The sequence below is a fragment of the Lithobates pipiens genome, unplaced genomic scaffold, assembly GCF_037356315.1.
Source record: "Lithobates pipiens isolate NorthernLeopardFrog02 unplaced genomic scaffold, aLitPip1_a1.2 Scaffold_16, whole genome shotgun sequence".
NCBI classification, from domain to species: Eukaryota; Metazoa; Chordata; class Amphibia; order Anura; family Ranidae; genus Lithobates; species Lithobates pipiens.
Window position 1 is genome coordinate 377,931,725 of NW_027507748.1, and position 22,300 is coordinate 377,954,024.

At 41.6% G+C, this 22,300-nt stretch overlaps 1 protein-coding gene across 1 annotated transcript in view; it reads left to right on the forward strand.

The window, feature by feature from the left end:
- Positions 1 to 22,300, forward strand: part of SRRM3 (serine/arginine repetitive matrix 3) — a 577,610-nt gene that overhangs the window by 176,429 nt on the left and 378,881 nt on the right. The window contains exon 2 of the mRNA XM_077482193.1: positions 8,651 to 8,739. The gene's annotated coding sequence lies outside the window, so the exon portion shown is untranslated. The remainder of the gene's footprint in view (positions 1 to 8,650; positions 8,740 to 22,300) is intronic.

The following is a 22,300-nucleotide window of genomic DNA, read 5'->3' on the forward strand; positions in this document are numbered from 1 at the left end:
TTTCTCCAGTCCTCAAGGCGCCCCAGCAGGTCATGTTTTCAGGATTTCCATTGATTTGCACAGGGGATTTGATCAGTTTCACTGCCATAATAATTACCACAGCCATTTCATCTTAGGGAAATCCTGAAAACATGACCTGTTGGGGCGCCTTGAGGACTGGAGTTGAGAAACACTGGTTTAGAGCAGTGGTCATCAACCCTGTCCACAGGGCTCACTAACAGGCCAAGTTGTATGTATTACCTTGGGGAGATGCAGACTAGAATACTGCAATCACTGAACAGAAAATGATATCACCTGTGATGTCTTTCAGTTATCTTGCAAACCTGGCCTGTTGGTGGGCCCTGAGGACAGAGTTGATGACCACTGCTTTAGAGCATCCCTTACAAAGCCAAAGTGTATATGGTACTGTGGTGTCTCTTTAGATAGCTCCTAGTACTCTGGGAATCTTTTATCTTATATTAATTGTTTATTTTTAAGGCAAAAATCTTTACAGGCTGTATAGTAAAAAAAGTGAACATTGATATTAAACATCAGTTGTAAAACCTATAAACAAACAAAAATTAAGACTACAAATCCCCAAAGCAATTATTATTTCCCTTTAAATATTGTGTTATGACATTCTACTGTGTTCACTAGCATGACCCTCCTAAACCTCATCGTATTGTAATTGTGCTGTATCCCTTAGTTTTGTAAAGCACTGCACAAACTGTTGACATTATATAAACCCTGTGAAATAATAATTAATGTTCCATTAAATTAATCATTACATATTCCTAAAAAAAAAAATAAGGTAGCATTTGAATATATAAATGCAAATTTTCCCAAATCATAATGCTTGTCTTAATAAGCACATTAAGTCTTTGTGCATAAACTAGCAGATATATTATTATACATATAACTTGACATTTAACTGTATTGCTATATATTTGGTATTGTAACGTAATGCAACCTAAAGCCATGTACAGAATATTGCTTAGGTTTCACCGGGTATGTCATGCCATTTCTTCTACATGCAGTGTTAAACAGAACAAGATATCTCCATATATTGCAGACTAATATGATTTAGTACCTGTCCTTGGTCTCGCTTGGCACTCTGTGTGCTTCCTTGCTGCAGTATCAGCTAACACCTTGATGGTTATTCAAAGTTGCCCATCTGACAGAAGTTATTTAATGTCCTGCAGCCTGGCACAAAACATTTCTAACTGCAAATCCATCAATGTCAGGAAGACATTGCTAGCAAAACAAACAGTTGCCAAATGCAACACAGTTCACAGGTATTTGGAAACAAGTCATACAGTTTTTCTAGAGTTTTAAGGCAGCGGTCTTGGTGGTAAAATTATTAACAGTTTTAAATGCATGGAAGCAAATTTTAATTGATAAAAATAGAGAGGTTGCCATTGCTACCTGAAAATGCTATTTTCTTTCTTTCTCTTGATCCAATACTTTTTAAACCAGAACTTCCCCTAAAAGGGGAAGTTCCCCTTGTTTGAATTCTCCTCCCCTCCACTGTCACATTTGGCACTTTTTTAGGGGGAGGGGGGAGTGGGTACCTGGATCTGACAGGTACCCGCTCCCACTTCTAGTCAGATGCACCATGATGATCTGATCTGGAAGTTCAACCCCCCTCCGCCATCTTCTGGGACACATCACAGGTCCCTGCAGACTACGGGACCATTCACAAGACACAGCAGAGTTCAATCATGTGTAGTAGGAGCCTGGCTGTGAAGCCACAAGGCCTGTTTGCCCTACTTGAAATACTGATGTCTTCACCCAAAGCCTATTAGAGAATCGGCGTGGGTGAGGAAATCGCAGGATCCCTGGACTGGTAAGCATCCTTATATTAAAAGTCAGCAGCTACAATATTGGTAACTGCTGACTATAACATTTTTAGGAGAACCTGGAGCTTCTTTTTAAATCACTGATCTGAAACAGGTATGCAGATTAGAAACAGTGAAGTTGATTTGCATACTTGTTCTTGGTTAGTGATGCAGAAAGTACTGCAGCCTCTGGGTAAGAATGACAGCTGTGGAAAACTGGCATTTTTAGAAGGAGAGGTCAGCAGTGGCAGTCTTGATATTTCTTACAGGTGTCCATTAATGTAATGTGTGGAAAATGGGAGCTGAAAGTATCCACACGCAGTTGTTTATGTATCTTTTTAAAAGGCCACAAATAGTCACATATTTAAATAATATCAAAGGACAAAAATGTAATATAATGCAGCACATCAGCTCTTTTATGTGTTGGCTGCATTTGTTTTCTCTTCAGGCTTTTTTTCCCTAGATATTCAGCTGACCCTGCCAGGAACACACTTCTGCCCTAGAGTGACAACGCTTACTCACAGTACTGTATCTGTGGGGCAGCAGTCTTGTCGCCCTAGGACAGGAAATTTGCACTAGCATTACAGAACACTCCCCCTATCTTCATTTCTCTCGCGTGTAGTTGCCTGCACGAAAAGAGAGAAGGACCATGGCAGCATGATGTGCTGGAATAGCTTTTGGTCTGTCGAATGGAAATTGACAGCTCTGGCTGCTCACATAGAAGAGCCTAATCCGACAGCTTGGAGGTGGTGAAACCTTTTACATACAAATGAGCACTATGGTGCCTGTCACAGAGCTACTCCCTTGGTGGACTCTACCCCTACCTGCAGATCAAACAGCTATGATATATGGAGGAGAACTATACACAGACTGGATCTAGCAGGGAGATAGGGGTATCAAGCTAAGAGAGACTGTTGGCGCTTATGACTTTAGGTCACACCACCTAGTATACTATCCAGATGTAGTACCAGTATGTGCCCTTAGCACACTCCGCTTCTGTACACCAGTTGGTGCCAGCTTGGCTGAAGCATACAATCAGCAATTGGACAGCAGGTATGATCCATCCATTTCACCTAGGCGTTAAGTCATATGGGACTTATAGATTACTGGGATATTACCATCTATCTACAGGATTGCAACATGTTTGTTTTCGTCAACACTTATCCTGGACTGGGTTCAACAGTATCTACTGAATATATAGCTCTTCAGAAGCAGGCTATCAGAGATTACTTAAAATCTGTGGCGGGGAGGACTGGGTTGTAGGGTGGATACAGGGGACAGGGTGACTTGTGCCGCATACACACGATCGAATTGTCTGGCGTACCTAGTCCGACATACAATCCGACGGATAATCCGGCGGACTTTCTATCGAACAGACTTGGCTACACACGGACACACAGAAAGTCCGGCGTTTGCTAGCGTGATGACGTACAGCATGTACGACGGGACTAGAAAAGGGAAGTTCAATAGCCAGTAGCCAATAGCTTCCTTTTTTGTACTTGCTTCTGAGCATGCGTCATTCTTAGTATGCCGTGCTAGCATACTGACAAACGTATTGTCCGCTGAAACCCAAGTCCGACGGAAAGATTGGAGTGCAAAAATACTTTTTTAGTCTGCCAGACTTCACGCTGGAAAAGTCTGCTGAAGCCCACACACGATCAAATTGTCTGCTGAAATGTGTTTCGGTGGATTAAGTACGCCGGATGATCTGATCGTGTGTACGCGGCATTCAGGACACTGAGTGAGGTGTGGGCTTTCTTAGGGGGGTGTTCAGGTGAATGGGTGGGATTCAGGCGGGAGGGTTGGTAAGGTTGGAGGATTTCCCCCCTATAGTGGTAGCGGGCACACTCCATGTATTTTGTCATACTTTTTATGTCCAATATAATAAACTGCATTTAGTAGCCTTTGAGGTGCTCTATTCTTGTGGCATTTGTTTTTTGTGTAAAACTTATTGCACATGAGCTGAATGTTGGGCATTCGTCCTGTGTGTATGGCTGCCGGTCTGACAGAAGTCAGCTGTTGGTTCTGTCAGATGTGCATGCTGGAAAACCAGTGGCTGTCCAGCTCCCAATCAGCCGGCGGCAGATATCACAGACCAGAGTGTTCTAGCATGGGGGGAGAGGGGCATTCCTGCATCCCCGTCAGACAGCTTAGTGGGGAAAATCACTGTACTAACGTTGGATCGTTAGTACAGCAGTTCTGATCGGAGCTGTCAGTTTTTTTTTCTAACCTGCTGATTTGAATGGAAAAAAAAAATGATAGTGTGTACTAGGCTTCATTTTCGGATTACACCTCCCCTTCAGTTGGGTTTGGCACTTTGCTGAGTTACCACTCCCCTGATTCCTTTTTTAGTGGGGTTGTTGGAGCTACACTATTCACCTATTGCTACTTTCTCTAGGATCAGTTGTATCACTACAGACAATTGCATTGTGTACAATATGTCTTTTTTTTTTCAAAGGTGGAAGACAAGTTAGGTAAGAATAGTTACATCAAAATATGTGTCTGCATTTTTAAGCCACGGCACATTGTTTTGTCTGTGGTGCTATAAAAAAGCTAAAAATACAGGCCTGAATATTCTGACTGATAGACAGCTACATTATACCATATGTCAAGCTTTGACTCCGGCAATAATAAACTATTGTATAACGTGTTCTTAGTCTGAACATAAATATCAACTCAATTAATTTACTTTCATGCAGCTAACCACATTGCTGGAATTGTTATTCATATGTGACTAATCTTTACATATTGAAGGCATGAATTAATCCACTTTGAACACATCAGCTGATTTTATATGATTATTAATCTTGGACAAATAATTGCCTTCACAGTAGCTCCAATATTATATTGTTCTGGTCACCTGCTGCTCTTCAGACATGTTTCATGAACATTGTTTAATGGCACTGTGCCAGTCTCCACCAATATTCTATCACCCGCAGAGATCCAATCTTACTACCACAGTAGGGATAGTGTTCAGTTCCTCCATAGACACCCTCTCAGTTTATACAAGCCCTCACTCAACAACACCATTTACACCATTCACATACAGCGTTCAATAGACCACTCAATCCCAATCCATGAAACATATGATCGCTTTGTTTTACCAGCATCTCTTATATAGTAAGCTACACATTCCAATGCACTTTCAACTGTATTAGAAGGAAAAATACCTCTTTCTATTTTTGGAAAACTATGCAATCTTACAAAAGGCAGCTGACTTTACATTTTCCTATACTTTATTTTTGGCAGATATGAAATAATGGCAAATAAAATAGAAATAGCCACAGCAAAGCAATTTGAGGATCCTGGTTCGATACCAGGGGATCCTAATAAAATATACACACTTCATATGCATTTTTTTTTGTTTTACTTGATTTTAGCTGGATGCAGGATGTGATGCTTTGACTGACATGGAGGTAGTCATGCATTTGAATTGCTTGCCGACATCTGAAAGTGCAATCACATCCAACACCCCCTTATCTCTGCAAAGCTCAGTGGAGAAATCAAGAATCAGTCAAAGTAGACAAGGCATTTAGAAAAGCTTTAGTGTTCCCTCTGTCATCAGTATACTAGTGCCATACAAGTTTAAATAGATTGAAGGAGAACATTGCAAACTTTGTGAGATTAGATAGCAACCTGCTGAACTCATTTTTAGATTCTGACAACCTAAGACACATATAACATGCTGGTAATGATGAACGGGATCTAGGATGCTTGCCAGCTCATTTCTCACTACTATTTGTCTATGTTTTCTAAATGTGTTCTGGTATACTGTATAATATTGGAGTTGAAGGTAATGCACAATTAGAGATTACTTGACAACTTGAATGCAGTATGTGTTCTAAAGAAAATTCTGAAATTTACATTTTTCTCTGGTTAAGTATCTACCACAAGATTACAAAAAGTGAATAATGATTTGCAACGTTCACAGCAGAATAGGCTCTGGCAAAATCTAGTGTTCCAGTTCCAGCCATTCTACTCATAATGTCACATCGTTGTTTTGTACATGTGCAAATCTAGTGAATTAGTAAAATATAAAGTAAATGTAAAGATATATATATATATATATAATCATGCTCTCCAACTAGTCAACACAAAAAAAGACAAGTCAAGTGTTTTAGCATCTCGGGTTTTGATGCATCCATTTGCAAACACATGTGTATGCACTATGCTGAATCAAGGCATCTCTGTTATATGTGGTCCCTAACTGCAAACTATCTCAACTCCAAACTGGAGCATATATGCAATACCTGAGAGTAGGCTTACCTGGAAGCAGCTTTTTTAACCACCTCTCGCCCATCATATTGTGAAATGACAGGCAGGCGGCAGCTCTATTGTTCTGGGATGACATCATATGAAGTCATCCCACTCTAGCTGCGCTTGCACACCCATGGGGGTGCACAGCACAGTGATTGTCGGCGCACTGTGCGCCTGGTGGGTGTACAAGCGCAGCTAGAGTGGGATGATGTCATATGACGTCGGCCCAGAACAATAGAGCTGCCGCCTGCCTGTCATTTCACAATACGGTACGTGGGAGGTAGTTAAGGGAGCTGCTGACTAGGCTCTTTACCCTTGTGATTGGCTATGTCCAATCACAGCTGGCCACATTTAAACAAGGAAATGCCGGTGATGCCAGTCAGTTCTGCTTTTTAGTGCCCATCAGTGCCTGCTCATCAGTGCTGCCAGTCAGTGCTGCCTATCCATGTTGCCTATCAGTGCCGCCTAACAGTGCCCATCAGTACCACCTATTAGTGCCCATCAGTGCCACCTATCAGTTCCTATCAGTGCTGCATATTAGTGCCTCCTCATCAGTGCCACCTCATTAGTGCCCATCAATGCAGTTTATCAGTGCCCATCAGTGTAGCCTCATCATCGCACATCAGTGAAAGAGAAAAACTACTTATTTACAAAATTTTATAAAAGATACTAAGAAAAAAAACAAGAAAAATCCCAGTGGTGATTAAATACCACCAAAAGAAAGCTCTATCTGTCTCAAAAAAGTGATAAAAATGTAGTTTGGGTACAGCGTTGCATGATTGTGCAATTGTCATTCAAATTGTGACAGCACTGAAAGCTGAAAATTGGCCTGGGCAGGAAGGGGGTGAAAGTGCCCAGTATTGAAGCAGTTAATATCCCACCCCCAAGGATCTTTTCTTCTAGACTGGTGTATATTGTAATGCTCTATGGTGTATTTATAAAGAGAGTAGAATATGGAGATAAAATAACACTTTGTGAAAAAATCTGTTCACAAAACAAAAGAAGGTGATAGTTAACCACTACAGATCCGCGCTATTGCCAAATGACGGCATTAGCGCGGACCTACATTTCCGGGACTACATCTATTGACGTCGTCCCGGTTACGATCGGCCTGCGCGCCCCCTGAGGGGCGCGCGCGGCGCGCTCTGTGATCGGCGAGTCCGTGAGACTCGCCTGATCACCGATCCGTGTAAGGGGTCGATCCCGACCCCTTATCACGTGATCAGCTGTCAGCCAATGACAGCTGATCATGTGATAGAACGGAGCCGGTAATCGGCTATTATTCCTCCTCGCGCTGACAGCGCGAGGAGAGAAAAAAAAAGCCGATCACCGGCGGCCGTGATCGGGACATCAGTCCCGATCACGGCCATCAATACAAGGGACCACCTGCCACCTGCCTGTGCCCACCTGCCTCCCGCAGTGCCATCCTGAAGTAAAATAAAAGCAAAAGTAAGTGCCCCCCGTCAGTGCCCCCCGTCAGTGCCCATAGTGCCCACAGTGCCACCCACAGTGCCACCCACAGTGCCACCCCACAGTGCCACCCAATCTGCCTCAAAGGTGCTGCACCTCAGTGCCGCCCATCAGTGCCCAGCAGTGCCGCCCATCTGTGCCCAGCAGTGCCGCCCATCAGTGCCCAGCAGTGCCACCTATCAGAGCCACCTATCAGTGCCACCTATCAGTGCCCATCAGTCCCATCTATCTGTGGTACCTATCAGTGCCCATCCGTGCCACCCATCCATGCCACTTATCCGTGCCACCCATCCGTGCCATCTTATCTGTGCCCATCTTTGCCCATCAGTGCCGCCTTATCTGTGCCCATCGGTGCCGCCTTATCTGTGCCTATTAGTGCCGCCTTAACTATGCCTATCAGTGCCCACCGGTGCAGCCTATCTGTGCCCACCAATGCAGCCCATCAGTGCCCACCAATGCAGCCCATCAGTGCCCACCAATGCAGCCTATCAGTGCCGCCTAATCAGCGCACTTCAATGAAGGAGAAAAATGACCCGTTTGCAAAATTTTATAACAAACTATTAAAACATGATTTTATTTTATTTTTTTTTGCATCTTTTTTTGTTTGTTTAGCAAAAAATAAAACTCCGAGCTGTAACTAAATACCACCAAAAGAAAGCTCTATTTGTGGGAAAAAAATGATAAAAATTTCATTTGGGTACAGTGTTGTATGCCCGCGCAATTGTCACTCAAAGTGCATCAGCGCTGAAAGCTGAAAATTGGTCTGGGACTGAGGGGGGTTTAAGTGCCCAGTAAGCAAGTGGTTAAATATCTATTTTATGCAAAGAAATACCAATTCCACACCTGCTGTGCCCATTGCTGTCATATTAAATATAATATTGGCTAGTTGTGTCTAACAATTACATAAAGAGTCTTGAATATTAAAAGGTGTTTTTGTTTTACTGACTAAAACATGTTTGGAAATACCAAACAGATACAGATAGGGACCACACATTATACTTGTTACTGTTTTTTTTTTTTTTCGTGAACACTTTTTCTTAAACAGTGATTTAAATTTGACATGGTTTAAAAGATGTTTTAAGCTATCTCCTTTTTTATACCCTTAGGTTTTCGAAGAATATGAAGAACCCAACCCAGAAAGCATGAACTAACAAGAAAGTCATTGTAAAATTGCACCTTCCATCATCTCTGCCAGGTAATTTCTAAAGTGCCTTAACACATTACATTTTGGAAAACACTTATCTGAAGCCAAACTGACATTCATTTCCACAAGACACATTCTCAAATTCATTTTGAAATAGTCTACAATGTAAAATAAAAGACCCAATTTGACATTTTTTTTATGTCTGTATTGCAACTTATAACCTTTTCTTCACAATATTTGTGGTCTGTGTCTAAAGATACTCTGCTGTATATTTTGGGCAAAATTAATTACTTTATTCTGATGTTGTTGCCACTCACAGTGTAATTTAAAATGAGTACCAAAGAGCAAATAAAAACAGATTACAGAGCAACAGAAAACAAGTAATCTGGTTATATTTGATTTATATATGTTGTGATTACTAGTCAGGACTTTTGATTGATCTATCATATGTCCCAGACCTCCAACTACTTAAACGTCTGCAGAAACTTTATTCTGGCTCTGCAACCCACAATTGCCATTAGACCCATTTCACAATGGGGCGGTGGGTGTGTCGGTGCTAAAACTCAGCTATTTTTAGCGGCGATTTACCGCCAATTTAGTGGCACTATTCATCTGCCAGTGTGGTGCTTTTATCACCCCCGCTAGTGGCCCAAAAAAGGGTTAAAACCACCGCAAAGCGCTGCTGCATCCCCTTCCATTAGCTGGGCCGAAACAACGTCACTCCCACGCATGCGCAGGGGCCTTGTCATCTCAGCATTGGCGAAATTCTTACACTGAGCATGTGCAGCTCGGTATACAGTGAGAACAGACCAGTAAGTAACTTTATTTCAGAAGAGTAATGCTGTAGCATGTCTCTTCTGCAAATAAAATCCTGACTGTTCGCATTTTTTTTCTTTTTTTAGGTAAAGTTCTATTTTAAAATGTCCTTTTTATAAGGGAATTATTTATAGACATAGTACATGTACAGTTTAATGTTCACATATGATTTCCTGAAATTATAAAACTTTTATGCAGTGCAGTGGAATCTCTTCTGCCATATCCTGCAATTATACCTACTTTTTTTTAGTCCCCATGGATTATCTCCATTTTACATGAAATGTAGATATCTGATTCACAGATCTTTCTTAAATATATACAGTATTCAGGTGCTAGTCCTTATTATTTGTAATATATTCACTTAGGTTTTTTTATGATAATTCATCAGCATGTGACAATACACATTTAAAAAACATAAAAGCTCCTTGAAGAAGATGTACAATCTAGGAATTTACGATCAGATCAAATTAACACCAATACGGGAGATGCCAACCTACTTTCCAGTGAAGTGCATGTGATTTCATGTGACTTGCTGTACTGGTGACAGACACTTGTGCCATGAACAGTTGCAATTGGCCAATAATTAGCAATTACCATAAGCTCCTGAATTCTGTATAAATAGCCTCATTATTTACAGTCTGTTTTCAGTTTTGGGAAATAAGTGGGCATTACCAGTTTGAAAATCTAAGTCCACTAAACTCAGAACATATCAAACTCACGTAGGACCGTGCACAACATGCGGGTATGTAGAATGTACTGCATATGCTCTGGAATAATTTTAAAGCTGTAATTTAGAAGCATTAAAGTTTATTATTCTATCCTTAATATTAAAGGTGACTATGTGCTTGGAGCTTAGAGAGTTACCCATAGTCATCTTAGTGATACAGAAAATCAGAAGGATTTCAATTTTCAATGGATTTGTCTGCTGGCAGGTAATCTTGGGTAGTGTTTTCAAAGTGTGTGCTCACAGGTGGTACTCTCCTCACTGTAGGTGAGACACTGCAGAATGCTGGGCCTACTACTTTACAGCGACGTATGTTTACTTTAGTGTCATTGACAGCTACATGCAGGGAGTTTGAAACAGTATGGGTTGGTATGGGTACCAGTGGAATTTTGGAGATGACAAGTCCAGTATAAAGCTGGCAGTGCAGATGACTGATACATGCTGCAGTTTTTAATACCACACATAGTACTTAGCTGCTCCAATGCCTTTATATGTGTTACACAATTTGAAAAAGTTTGGAAAATGGTGCAAGGTCTAGGGGATAAAATATATTGGAAAGCATCTGCTTGACTCTTAATTTATATTATGCCCCCTCTGTAACCTTTGCAGATGCCTGTATGGATATGTATATAAGGTTTACACTACTGTCTGATATACTGGCTGTATTGACCTGTTTTGCCTGTTGTAGGTGTTAATAAAATGTATACTTGAAAAAAAAAAAAAAAAAAAAATATATATATATTGGAAAGACAGGAAAAACTTACTGTGCACAGTTTCGAGGGGAAGGCGGGGCACGATGGAATCATTTAAATACATTAAGAGTATGAATAAGGCTGAAGATGCCAGTATTCTCAAGTTGAAGCTGAGCTCAAGAACACAGGGACATGACCTTAAACTAGTAGGAGGAAAGGTCAATGGCTAACCTTAGAAAGTGTTATTTTACTAAGGGAATAGTGGGCAATTCTAGCAGACTTTCTTTAGCGCTAAGGCATCATTTAACACCACGGGCTCTTTCAGAGAGGTGGTAAGCTTTATGGGTGGTACAGCAACAGCCGGCAGGCATTCAGGAGGCATTACCACTGCCTGTTTTGATAGGGTTTTCCTTACACTTTTTTAAATTTGCTGAAACCAATTTCACTTAGCTGTCTGCCACCTGTCAGATTCTGCGGCCCAAGTTAAAATTGCCATGGTTGCGAAGCATAGCATCATGCCCACAGAATTTGTACAGCCCTGTCAGGCTGTAATGTGATGCCGCGTACACACGATCAGAATTTTCATCGGAAAAAATCTTGGATGGTTTTTCCGACAGAATTCCACTCAGGCTTGGCTTGCATACACATGGTCACATAAAAGTTCTCTGGACTTTGGGCTGTCAAGAACGCAATGACGTTCAACACTACGACGAGCCCAAAAAATTAATTTCACTGCTTCTGAGCATGCATCAAATTGTTTCCGAGCATGTTTAGGAATTTTGCATGTCGGAATTGCTACAATCGGAATTTCCGATCGGAACTTTTTCCGTCGGAAAAAATTGAAAAAGTGCTCTCAATCTTTTGCTGGCGGAAACTCCGTCAGGAAAAGTCAGATGGAGCATACACACGGTCGGAATTTCCGACCAAAAGCTCTCATCTGACTTTTGCTGGAGAGATTTCCGATTGTGTGTACGGGGCTTAAGAATCTTGATGGGCAGTCAGGGGGCAATAAAACTGCAGCCCAGCCACCTGTTTTTACTGCTCTCCCCGGCCACTACTTTAAAAGAGCCCTAATTGAATTTAAACATGTTTAACATCAACATAGATATATCCTCAAACAAGACAGTTCCAAAAAATGGGTAGACTCAATGGTCAAATAAGTATTTTTTTGTTGTCAGCCTTTGATGTTTCTTCTACATTGTGTTTAAAATGAAGAGTTAGAAATGATACTGAGTCTGCAGCTAACTCTGCATTTGTATTGCTTGCTAAATCACCAATATGCTGCTTTAGCAGATTTGTATTAATTTCCTGCCTTTTGTATGAATTGTTAGGTTTCAGTAAAATTAGATGGGCATTTCATTTTCTCATTTGTACAGATCAATTTTCCTTTAGGATAGATGGCTTAAAGCAGCTATAAACTAGACGATAAGCTAAGTTTGCTTCCAGTTTTTAAGGAAACGAAAACATATGATATCTATCTATAGACCTATGAAATGGACAAATTACCTTCAATGCAACCTACTGTATAATTTATTTAGGCTTATAGTGATGTCGCTATATTAAAATGTTTCTAATTCTTTTTAACATACCATAAAAACATGTATAAGAAGAAGAATAACATTATAAATAGATTGCAGAAAAGCACATACCATTAGTTTTAAATGGGTACTTAAGGTGTATCCATGATCAAAATTTAAAATCTCAAATTAATTTCCACATTGTATTTCAGTTATTTTCAGCCTACTCCTATCACTCCAAACAATTTTGAAGTTTATAAACGTACTTGAAGATCTCCACACATTTACTTCCATGAATTCTGTGGCATGTATTCACAATTCCCTGTGAGTAGGCACTGCTGTGTTACACATTTCATAGTTGAGAAGCTGGGGATCCATGCTGAGAATCCAGAAAGCTTTGGAAAGAGATTGCTAGCAGACAGGCAGCACTTACAACAAGAAAGCAGATACAGTAAAACCTTGGTTTGAGAGTAACTTGGCTTGAGAGCGCTTTGCAAGAGAAGCAAAATTTTCAAATAAATTTTGACTTGATATACAAGCGATGTCTTGATATACAAGTAGCGTCACGTCACAACTGAGTATAGAACAGAACAGTCGTATCTAAGTTTAGCAATATGGCTACATTGAAACATTAATGAAGTTACAACATTTAGCAAGTTACATGGTTGATGTTTAAAACAGGCACATATTGTACCTTCATTAAATGTAACCATATTGCTACACTTAGAGGCGCCTCTCTCTTTTATAATCTGTAGCTCCTGATGGATTTTGCTTTTAATCCCCTCATGGAGGTTTCCATTTGTGGATGGACATTTTATGGTTACACAACCTGGTCACATTGCTATAATCTTTTTATATGCACTATAAACTGAAAGACTTATAAAGAAATGGTTGTGGAATGAATCATTTGAGTTTCCATTATTTCTTATGGGGAAATTCGCTTTAATATACAAGTGCCTTGGATTACAAGCATGTTTCCGGAATGAATTATGCTCGCAATCCAAAGTATTACTGTATTTCAAGCAAGCTTGTATTGGATTGTCAATAGTAACTATTGTTTGTATTGTTATTACAGTGCTGATATTATAAAATGTAAGTGCATGTTGAGACCATAGCTTTCCTTGTATCTTTATTATCATTACTATTTTCTTTTTCCAACCACCAGTAGTGTAGCACTGTGTTTCAAAAGGAACATGTGTCATTCAGTCATAATTTTTTGTACACTATCATGGCTGTTCACGTGGTGCCTAATAATTGCAATTAACTTTCTAGAATACAATGCAGCCTTAAATGAGAATTCCTTCTCTGAGCAGCCTCTTTAACCAGTTGCCGACCGGCGCACGACGATGTACGTCGACAGCATGGCACGGGCAGGCATATGGGCGTACCTGTACGTCCCTGCCTTCCCGCGGGTCGGGGGCCCGATCGGGCCCCCGCCCGGTGCCTGCGGCGGTCGGTTTTCGTCCGGGAGCGATCCGGGACGAGTGGGCGGCCATTCATTCATGGCCACCCCCTCGCGATCGCTCCCGACGAATAGAAATCCCCCGTGACATCACTTCCTCTCCTGTAATGTAAACACAGGAGAGGAAGTGATGTATTCTCTCCTCCGTGTCGGTATTTTTCGTTCCGACACGGAGGAGAGCGGATCGGTGAGTTGCACCAACACTCTACACACACAGTAGAACATGCCAGGCACACTCACACCCCCCCGATCACCCCCCCAATTACCCCTGCCCCCCAGTCACAGTGACACCAATGTCATTTTATTTTATTTTTTTTTTCTTTTGCATTGGTGTCATTTGTGACTGTAATAACTGTTAGGGCAGTTAGGGTTAGCCCCCTTTAGTTCTAATGTACCCCCCTAACCCCCCCAATAAAGGTTTAACCCCGTGATCACCCCCCGTCGCCAGTGTCACTAAGGCTGGGTTCACATTGCAGCGGTTTATGAGAACGAATGTGATTCGCACCGCACTGCAGTGCAAATCACATCCGATCTCTGTGCGATTCGAGTTCAGCCATTCGCCGCACCCGCCGCAAATTCGCACGGGACCCTTTTTTTGGCCCGCAGCAGAATCGGATCGCATGGGTGTTCACACCATGCGATCCGAGTTTGCAGATCGCACTGCGATATGCGAACTGATCTGGGGGTGTCAGTAACATTTCACTGACACTCCCAGCAGTTCGCATAGGGCAGTGTGAACTGCCGCCGGGAGGCATCCGATGCGGGAACCCGCCGCGGATTCGTGGCGTTTCCGCATCGCTCCAGTGTGAACCCAGCCTAATAAGCGATCATTTTTCTGATCGCCGTATTAGTGTCACAGGTGACGCTAGTTAGGCAGGTAGGTATTTAGGTTCGCCGCAGCTTTTTATAGCGCCAGGGACCCCCATATACTACCGCATAAAGCCCCCTGATTGCCCCCTAGTTAACCCTTTCACCAGTGATCACCATATAACTGTTACAGGTGACGCTGGTTGGTTAGTTATTTTTTTATAGTTTCAGGGCACCCGCCATTTATTACCTAATAAAGGTTTAACCCCCTGATCACCCGGCGGGTGTCATTTGTGACTAATAACTGTTAGGGCAGTTAGGGTTAGCCCCCTTTAGTTCTAAGGTACCCCCTAACCCCCCCAATAAAGGTTTAACCCCGTGATCACCCCCCGTTGCCAGTGTCACTAAGGCTGGGTTCACATTGCAGCGGTTTATGAGAACGGATGTGATTCGCACCGCACTGCAGTGCAAATCACATCCGATCTCTGTGCGATTCGAGTTCAGCTATACAGATAGTATGGCTGAATTCGTGTCGCACCCACCGCACCCGCCGCAAACTCGCACGGGACCCTTTTTTTGGTCCGCAGCAGAATTGGATCGCATGGGTGTTCACACCATGCGATCCAAGTTTGCAGATCGCACTGCGATATGCGAACTGATCTGGGGGTGTCATTAACATTTCACTGACACTCCCAGCAGTTCGCATAGGGCAGTGTGAACTGCCGCCGGGAGGCATGCGATGCGGGAACCCGCCGCGCATTCGTGGCGTTCCCGCATCGCTCCAGTGTGAACCCAGCCTAATAAGCGATCGTTTTTCTGATCGCTGTATTAGTGTCACAGGTGACGCTAGTTAGGCAGGTAGGTATTTAGGTTCGCCGCAGCTTTTTATAGCGCCAGGGACCCCCATATACTACCGCATAAAGCCCCCTGATTGCCCCCTAGTTAACCCTTTCACCAGTGATCACCATATAACTGTTACAGGTGACGCTGGTTGGTTAGTTATTTTTTTATAGTTTCAGGGCACCCGCCATTTATTACCTAGTCTCACTAGTGTACCCCTAAATTTAGGGGTGTCTACTTTCCAAAATGGGGTCATTTGGGGGGGGTTTGTGCCATCTTGGCATTTTATGGCCTTCAAAACTGTAACGCCCTTAGAAAGCCTGAAGGCGGTGCTTGGTTTTCGGGGCCCCGTACGCGGCTAGGCTCCCAAAAAGTCCCACATATGTGGTATCCCCGTACTCAGAAAAAGCAGCAGAATTTATTTTGGGGTGTTATTTCACATATGCCCATGGCATGCGTGAGCAATATATCATTTAGTGACAACTTTGTGAAAAAAAAAAAAAAAAAAAAAAGTTTGTAATTTTCCCGCAACTTGTGGCAAAATATAAAATATTCCATGGACTCAACATGCCTCTCAGCAAATAGCTTGGGGTGTCTACTTTCTAAAATGGGGTCATTTGTGGGGGTTTTGTGCCATCTTGGCATTTTATGGCCTTCAAAACTGTAATAGGTAGTGAGAAGTGAACTCAAAAATGTACGCCCTTAGAAAGCCTGAAGGCGGTGCTTGGTTTTCGGGGCCCCGTACGCGGCTAGGCTCCCAAAAAGTCCCACATATGTGGTATCCCCGTACTCAGGAGAAGCAGCAGAATTTATTTTGGGGTGTCATTTCACATATGCCCATGGCATGCATGAGCAATATATCATTTAGTGACAACTTTGTGAAAAAAAAAAAAAAAAGTTTGTAATTTTCCCGCAACTTGTGGCAAAATATAAAATATTCCATGAACTCAACATGCCTCTCAGCAAATAGCTTGGGGTGTCTACTTTCTAAAATGGGGTCATTTGTGGGGGTTTTGTGCCATCTTGGCATTTTATGGCCTTCAAAACTGTAATAGGTAGTGAGAAGTGAACTCAAAAATTTACGCCCTTAGAAAGCCTGAAGGCGGTGCTTGGTTTTCGGGGCCCCGTACGCGGCTAGGCTCCCAAAAAGTCCCACATATGTGGTATCCCCGTACTCAGGAGAAGCAGCAGAATTTATTTTGGGGTGTCATTTCACATATGCCCATAGCATGTGTGAGCAATATATCATTTAGTGACAACTTTGTGTAAAAAAAAAAAAATATTTTTTTTTTTGTCATTATTCAATCGCTTGAGGCAAAAAAATAAAATATTCAATGGGCTCAACATGCCTCTTATCAATTTCCTTAGGGGGTCTACTTTCCAAAATGGGGTCATTTGGGGGGGTTTTGTACTGCCCTGCCAATTTAGCACCTCAAGAAATGAGATAGGCAGTCGTAAACTAAAAGCTGCGTAAATTCCAGAAAACGTACCTTAGTTTGTAGATGTGACAACTTTTGCGCAAACCAATAAATATACAATTATTGACTTTTTTTTTTACCTAAGACATGTGGCTGAATACATTTTGGCCTAAATGTATGACTAAAATTGAGTTTATTGGATTTTTCTAATAACAAAAAGTAGAAAATATCATTTTTTTTCAAAATTTGCGGTCTTTTTACGTTTATATCGCAAAAAATAAAAATCGCAGAGGCAATCAAATACCATCAAAAGAAATCTCTATTTGTGGGAAGAAAAGGACGCAAATTTTGTTTGGGTACAACATTGCATGACCGCGCAATTACCAGTTAAAGCAGCGCAGTGCCAAAGTGTAAAAAGACCTCTGGTCATTTACCAGCAAAATGGTCCGGTCTGAAAGTGGTTAAATGTCGATGAGATGTTTCTTTTTGCAATCTTGGCAAGTTCACAATATTATATTCAGCATGAATACAAGATCAATAAAATCATTTCCAGACTAAATTTAAATGTGACAGTTATTTGTGTGCCTCAGTTGAACCTCCCAAATGTAATGGCACTTATAGGGTCCATTGACACTATTTTGGAGCATTAGGGCATGCATGTAAAAGCACGTGCTGTGCTTTAATGTGCGTTACATTAAGGAAACGCATTTATTTACATGGACTGTATAAGGCACCAAGCGCATCAAAACATACCATATCTAGTAGCACACTTTACCGAATGTCAACACATTCACATTCACTGAATGACAGTGCTTGCACCAACATGTGCACCAGGGGCGGCCCGTCCATTAAGGGTGCCACCACCTCATCCATGCCACCCCCTATATGATTATTAGATAAATTCATGCATATCATGAATCTATCCATGGCCGCCGCGGCCACCCCCTATTCATGCCTCCGGCCCCTTTCAGGATGCTGGGCGCATGAATTGCAGTGGCGGGCGTGTTTTTTTGAAGCACCTGATTAGAGCTATAGGCTCTAATAAGCTTCAAAATAGGGTGGACTCAGCGCAGAGCATTGCGCTCAGAGCCCACCCGGGTGGGTTAGAAAAGCAAATGATTATTCACTTTTCTAACACTGAATCGCCTAACCTCCAATCAGGAAGCGCGGGTCTGATACCCACTTCCTGATTGGCTGAAAGGTGAGGCGATCCTATTGGACACATAGGAGGAGGAGGAGGGGAGCCGCCGTGAGCCATGATCCACACCACAGGAGCAGGAAGAAAGCTGCCGGACACGCTGCCCGCCCGCCCGTTTCTTAGATGGGGTAAGTGCGGGGCTTTGATGTCCCGACTGTCCTCTGGGGGGAAAGGAAAAACACACCAGCCACCACTAATGTGCACGTTACTGCAACGCAATAGAGTAAATGGGTCCTAATGTTTACTTAGCATAATGAATATGGTGAAGCTGTGTTCATCCAATCACGTGCAAGCAAAAATCCTGATTTTTTACCATTTCCATCACACAAGATTGGACAGTTGAAAGGAACACAGCTTTATTTTCACCTTGGAAAGTGAACAGTCACTTTTCTTTTAGTAAATAAATCCCAAATTAATGAAATGTATATTAATCTGTACCAACAAATTAAAAAGTGGACTAGGGTTTAGTCATCTCGGAACAAAATGAGCTTCGCTACATGGAAGAAACGGAAATAGCAGTCAATTTTAATGTATGCTGGGAAATAACTTTTTTAATTGGATTCTCTAGTTTTCCTGTGTTGTAGGTTACATAGTAGGGCAAGACCCATATGGACAGCACTATAGAAGATGCACACTCATTTTTTTCCCCCTGTATAGACAAATGGAAAATATGAAGTGGCATCTAAAAAAACAGACTAAAAACAACAACTCTATTACTGTTTTACAGTTATTCAGAATATCTATGTCAGTGTGTCCACAAGGCGCTGTCTACGAATCTTTAAACATGTTCCTAAAGCATGTCACTTTCTTTATCTGGCTGGATCAGATGTGACATTGGAATTAACTCTGCTGTCTATCAGTTTAGTCACACATACTGCAATGTTAATTAGTCAGTCTTGCTGCCAGTGCTCGCCTTCACTAGGTTTGGAAAGGCTTTCACGAAATTGTATTCTTGTAGTTTGCCACAGTATTCTAACATAATTGTGTTTTACGCTACTAAAACATAAAAGGCTAAATTTAAAGTGAATTTTCACCAATTTTTTTAAGTTCTCCCCTTTACAATGCCCATCTGTAGTGCGTGAATTAATGGATATTATAATTTTTGTATTATTATTAGAAAGTACCTCTTTTTTTATTTTTACCTAGGCAATTACATCATTAGGCTATCCTGTGGACTCTTGGGATGTCGGTGTCATCCATCCCAGGAGTATTCGACCATTCTGTTGTGGCAACCTGTTATCAACAATGCGGTCCACGCAGTGTCATTACTGCACATGTGCGAGACCGGGAGGTGCATGCTGGGTAGCCAACTGTACCGAAAATTGTAGAAATGCAGAGGAGCGGGCTTCAGATGCCCATATCTGCAATGGCAGCTGGCAGAATACCCGAAGAAGATATATAATGATAAATTTTACAGGTACATACTATGTGGCTGGGTAAAGGAATATCCAAATTGAGTGCTGCATTTTTTCAATGTGAAAGCACCCGAAAAAACAGGCCAAAAATGCACCCCTCCCTTTTAAATAAATTGAAAACGCTTTAAACACACCCCAAAAATGCCCCTGCTGTGTGTGATTGGTGTTTTATGAGTCATATGTCCACGTTTTACTGGTGCATGATTGGAGTCAGGAGTTCAGAAATTGTGGCAAAAATGCATCCAAAAACTAAAAATTTTCAGTGAAGCAGTGTGAAACCACCCTAAAGGAGTTACTTTGATCATTTGACGTTTTGTAAGATTCGGGGAAAAAACACCTTCAAGAGAACATAAACTTAAAGCTGTGTCCATAAAAAAAAAACATGGCACAGAACTGATCATCAGTATTGCCTTAAAGTGATTGTAAACCTCAGAGAGGAAATATGAACAAAACATATTCCTCTATAGCAAGGGTAGGCAACCTGGGGCCCTCCAGCTGTTGTGGAACTACATTTCCCATGAGGCATTGCAGGGCTGGCAGTTAAAATTATTCTCAGAGGCATGATGGGACTTGTAGTTCTGCAACAGCTGGAGGGCCCCAAGTTGCCTATCCCCTGCTCTATAGTGTGTGCTTGTCTCAACCCAGAGCACTAAGGGTGAGGGGTTGGGGGGATTTATTAAAACTGGAGCACTCAGATTCTGGTGCAGCCATGCATGGTAGTCAATCAGCTTCCAACTTCAGCTTGTTCAATGAAGCTTTGACAATAAAACCTGGAAGCTGATTGGTTTCTATGCAGACCTACACCCGATTTTGCACTCTCCAATTTTATAAATAAATACCCCCCTAAGTGTCATTTCTGTCTGCTGCCTCATTCCTCTGGTATCTGCACAAGTCAATTGTGATCCGTTTTCCTGACACCAAGAGGTAAAAAGGTAACAGGGAAGGGAGCTCCAACACTTTGCTTATGATTGATAGCCTCAGCTCTTTTCCTGTGTGCGGTGTGAAGAGGGTGTGTCACCGCCATCCAATCAGATCTCACTAAGCCCTGCAGAGTGTAATTTCAGCTACCCGTTCCCTTTTTCTGAAAGCTCAGACAAGCTGTATAAATTCTGAACTTTGAATGAATATAGAGAAGAGAAAATTTTAAGTAAACAGGTACAGCTTATGTAGGAGGATTTGTTTCATCTCTGCGTATCACCTGAGGCCAATCACTTCACTGGGTATAAGTAGGGATTTACAACCACTTGAAGGCTTTCTGCATCTGATCTTCTCCCCATTACTGACTTACCATGCATTGTTCGGCTGGTGTCTATGTAAAGATGGCCACCTTTATACAGGTAATGCTTTGCTTCCTCATGCCAGAGTTTGTGCCTGGATTGGTGACCTAATAGGGCATGAATTTAAAAGCAGCAGGAGAGGTGCTGAAAACATAGATCTACAGAATGAATAAAGCACAACCTCGCATTGCAACTTTCTCTCCGGAAAGGAAAAAAAAAACTTGTGAGACAAGGGGGTTGACTAGGGGTTGATTTGCTAAAGGCAAATAGACTGTGCACTTCCCAAAGTGCAGTTGCACATTGTAAGTGCATGTGATCCAGAGCTTAGTAAATGATCAGAAGGTCTGCTGACTTCCATCATCCAATCATGTGCAAGCAAAAATGCATTTTTTTTTTAAATTTTCCTTGCATGTGATTGAGTATTCTTTGCAAAGTGAAGCTTTACATCATTTACTAAGTCCTGGAGCAACTGCATTTTCAGAGAGCAACTGCACTTTAGTAAATCAACCCCTAGCTGTCAGAGGCAGCAGTGCTCTAGGTGATCTCACACTGCAGAGCTTTTACAGTAAAGAACAGGTATGCCAAGGCATAGTCATAGTAGAAGTACACTGCTATTTTTTTTAGGCAGACGTCAAAACAAAAAAGATTTTTTTCAGGGTAAGGCTTAGGCAAAATTAACAGTTTTAGAAGTTCCCTAAGGGATAGAGACTCTTACATTTATGAGTACAAGTCCACTTTAATAGAACATATTTATTGTATATACTTGGTATGGTGATATAACCCCATATGCCTTGTATGTGACAGGCTGAATTTCATCAAATTGACCCAGATCTGCAATCTGTCACTGGCAGTCAGATGTTAAAATGGAAAGGGTATTGTATATTCTAAATCTTACTTTTGCTATTATGGCCACAAGTAAACACATAAAATGTTTTTCTTTTCTTTTATTCAACAAATATGAATTATGGCATATTCAAATGATCTTATTTGTTTAATAACAAATGAAATAACACATTGAGCTCTAGTCTCCTGTATACATTGTTATCTTTGTATTATTTTCAGCTGTGCTGAAGGAAGTTCATTGTTTACAGAACTCACATAGTTTGACTTACTAGAGTAGAGAGTGTTCACTTTATAAAGTGAATGTTCACTGATCTTAGTAAATAAAGTGAAATTGTCTTCAATGTAAAGATACAGTCATGTCCAAGGGTAGTGTTTTTCTTCCACATGATTAGATGATTAACCACAGCATTTTAAGAGACGGTTCACACTGAGACTGCCTCAGGCGTTCTGCACACGACAGCAGCGGCGACTTGCAAAACGACTTCTATATAGAAGTCCATGCAAGTTGCCTCAAGTCGCCCCGAAAGTAGTACAGGAACCTTTTTCTAAGTCGGAGCAACTTTAGTCGCTCCTATTAGAACGGTTCCATTGTACAGAACGGAA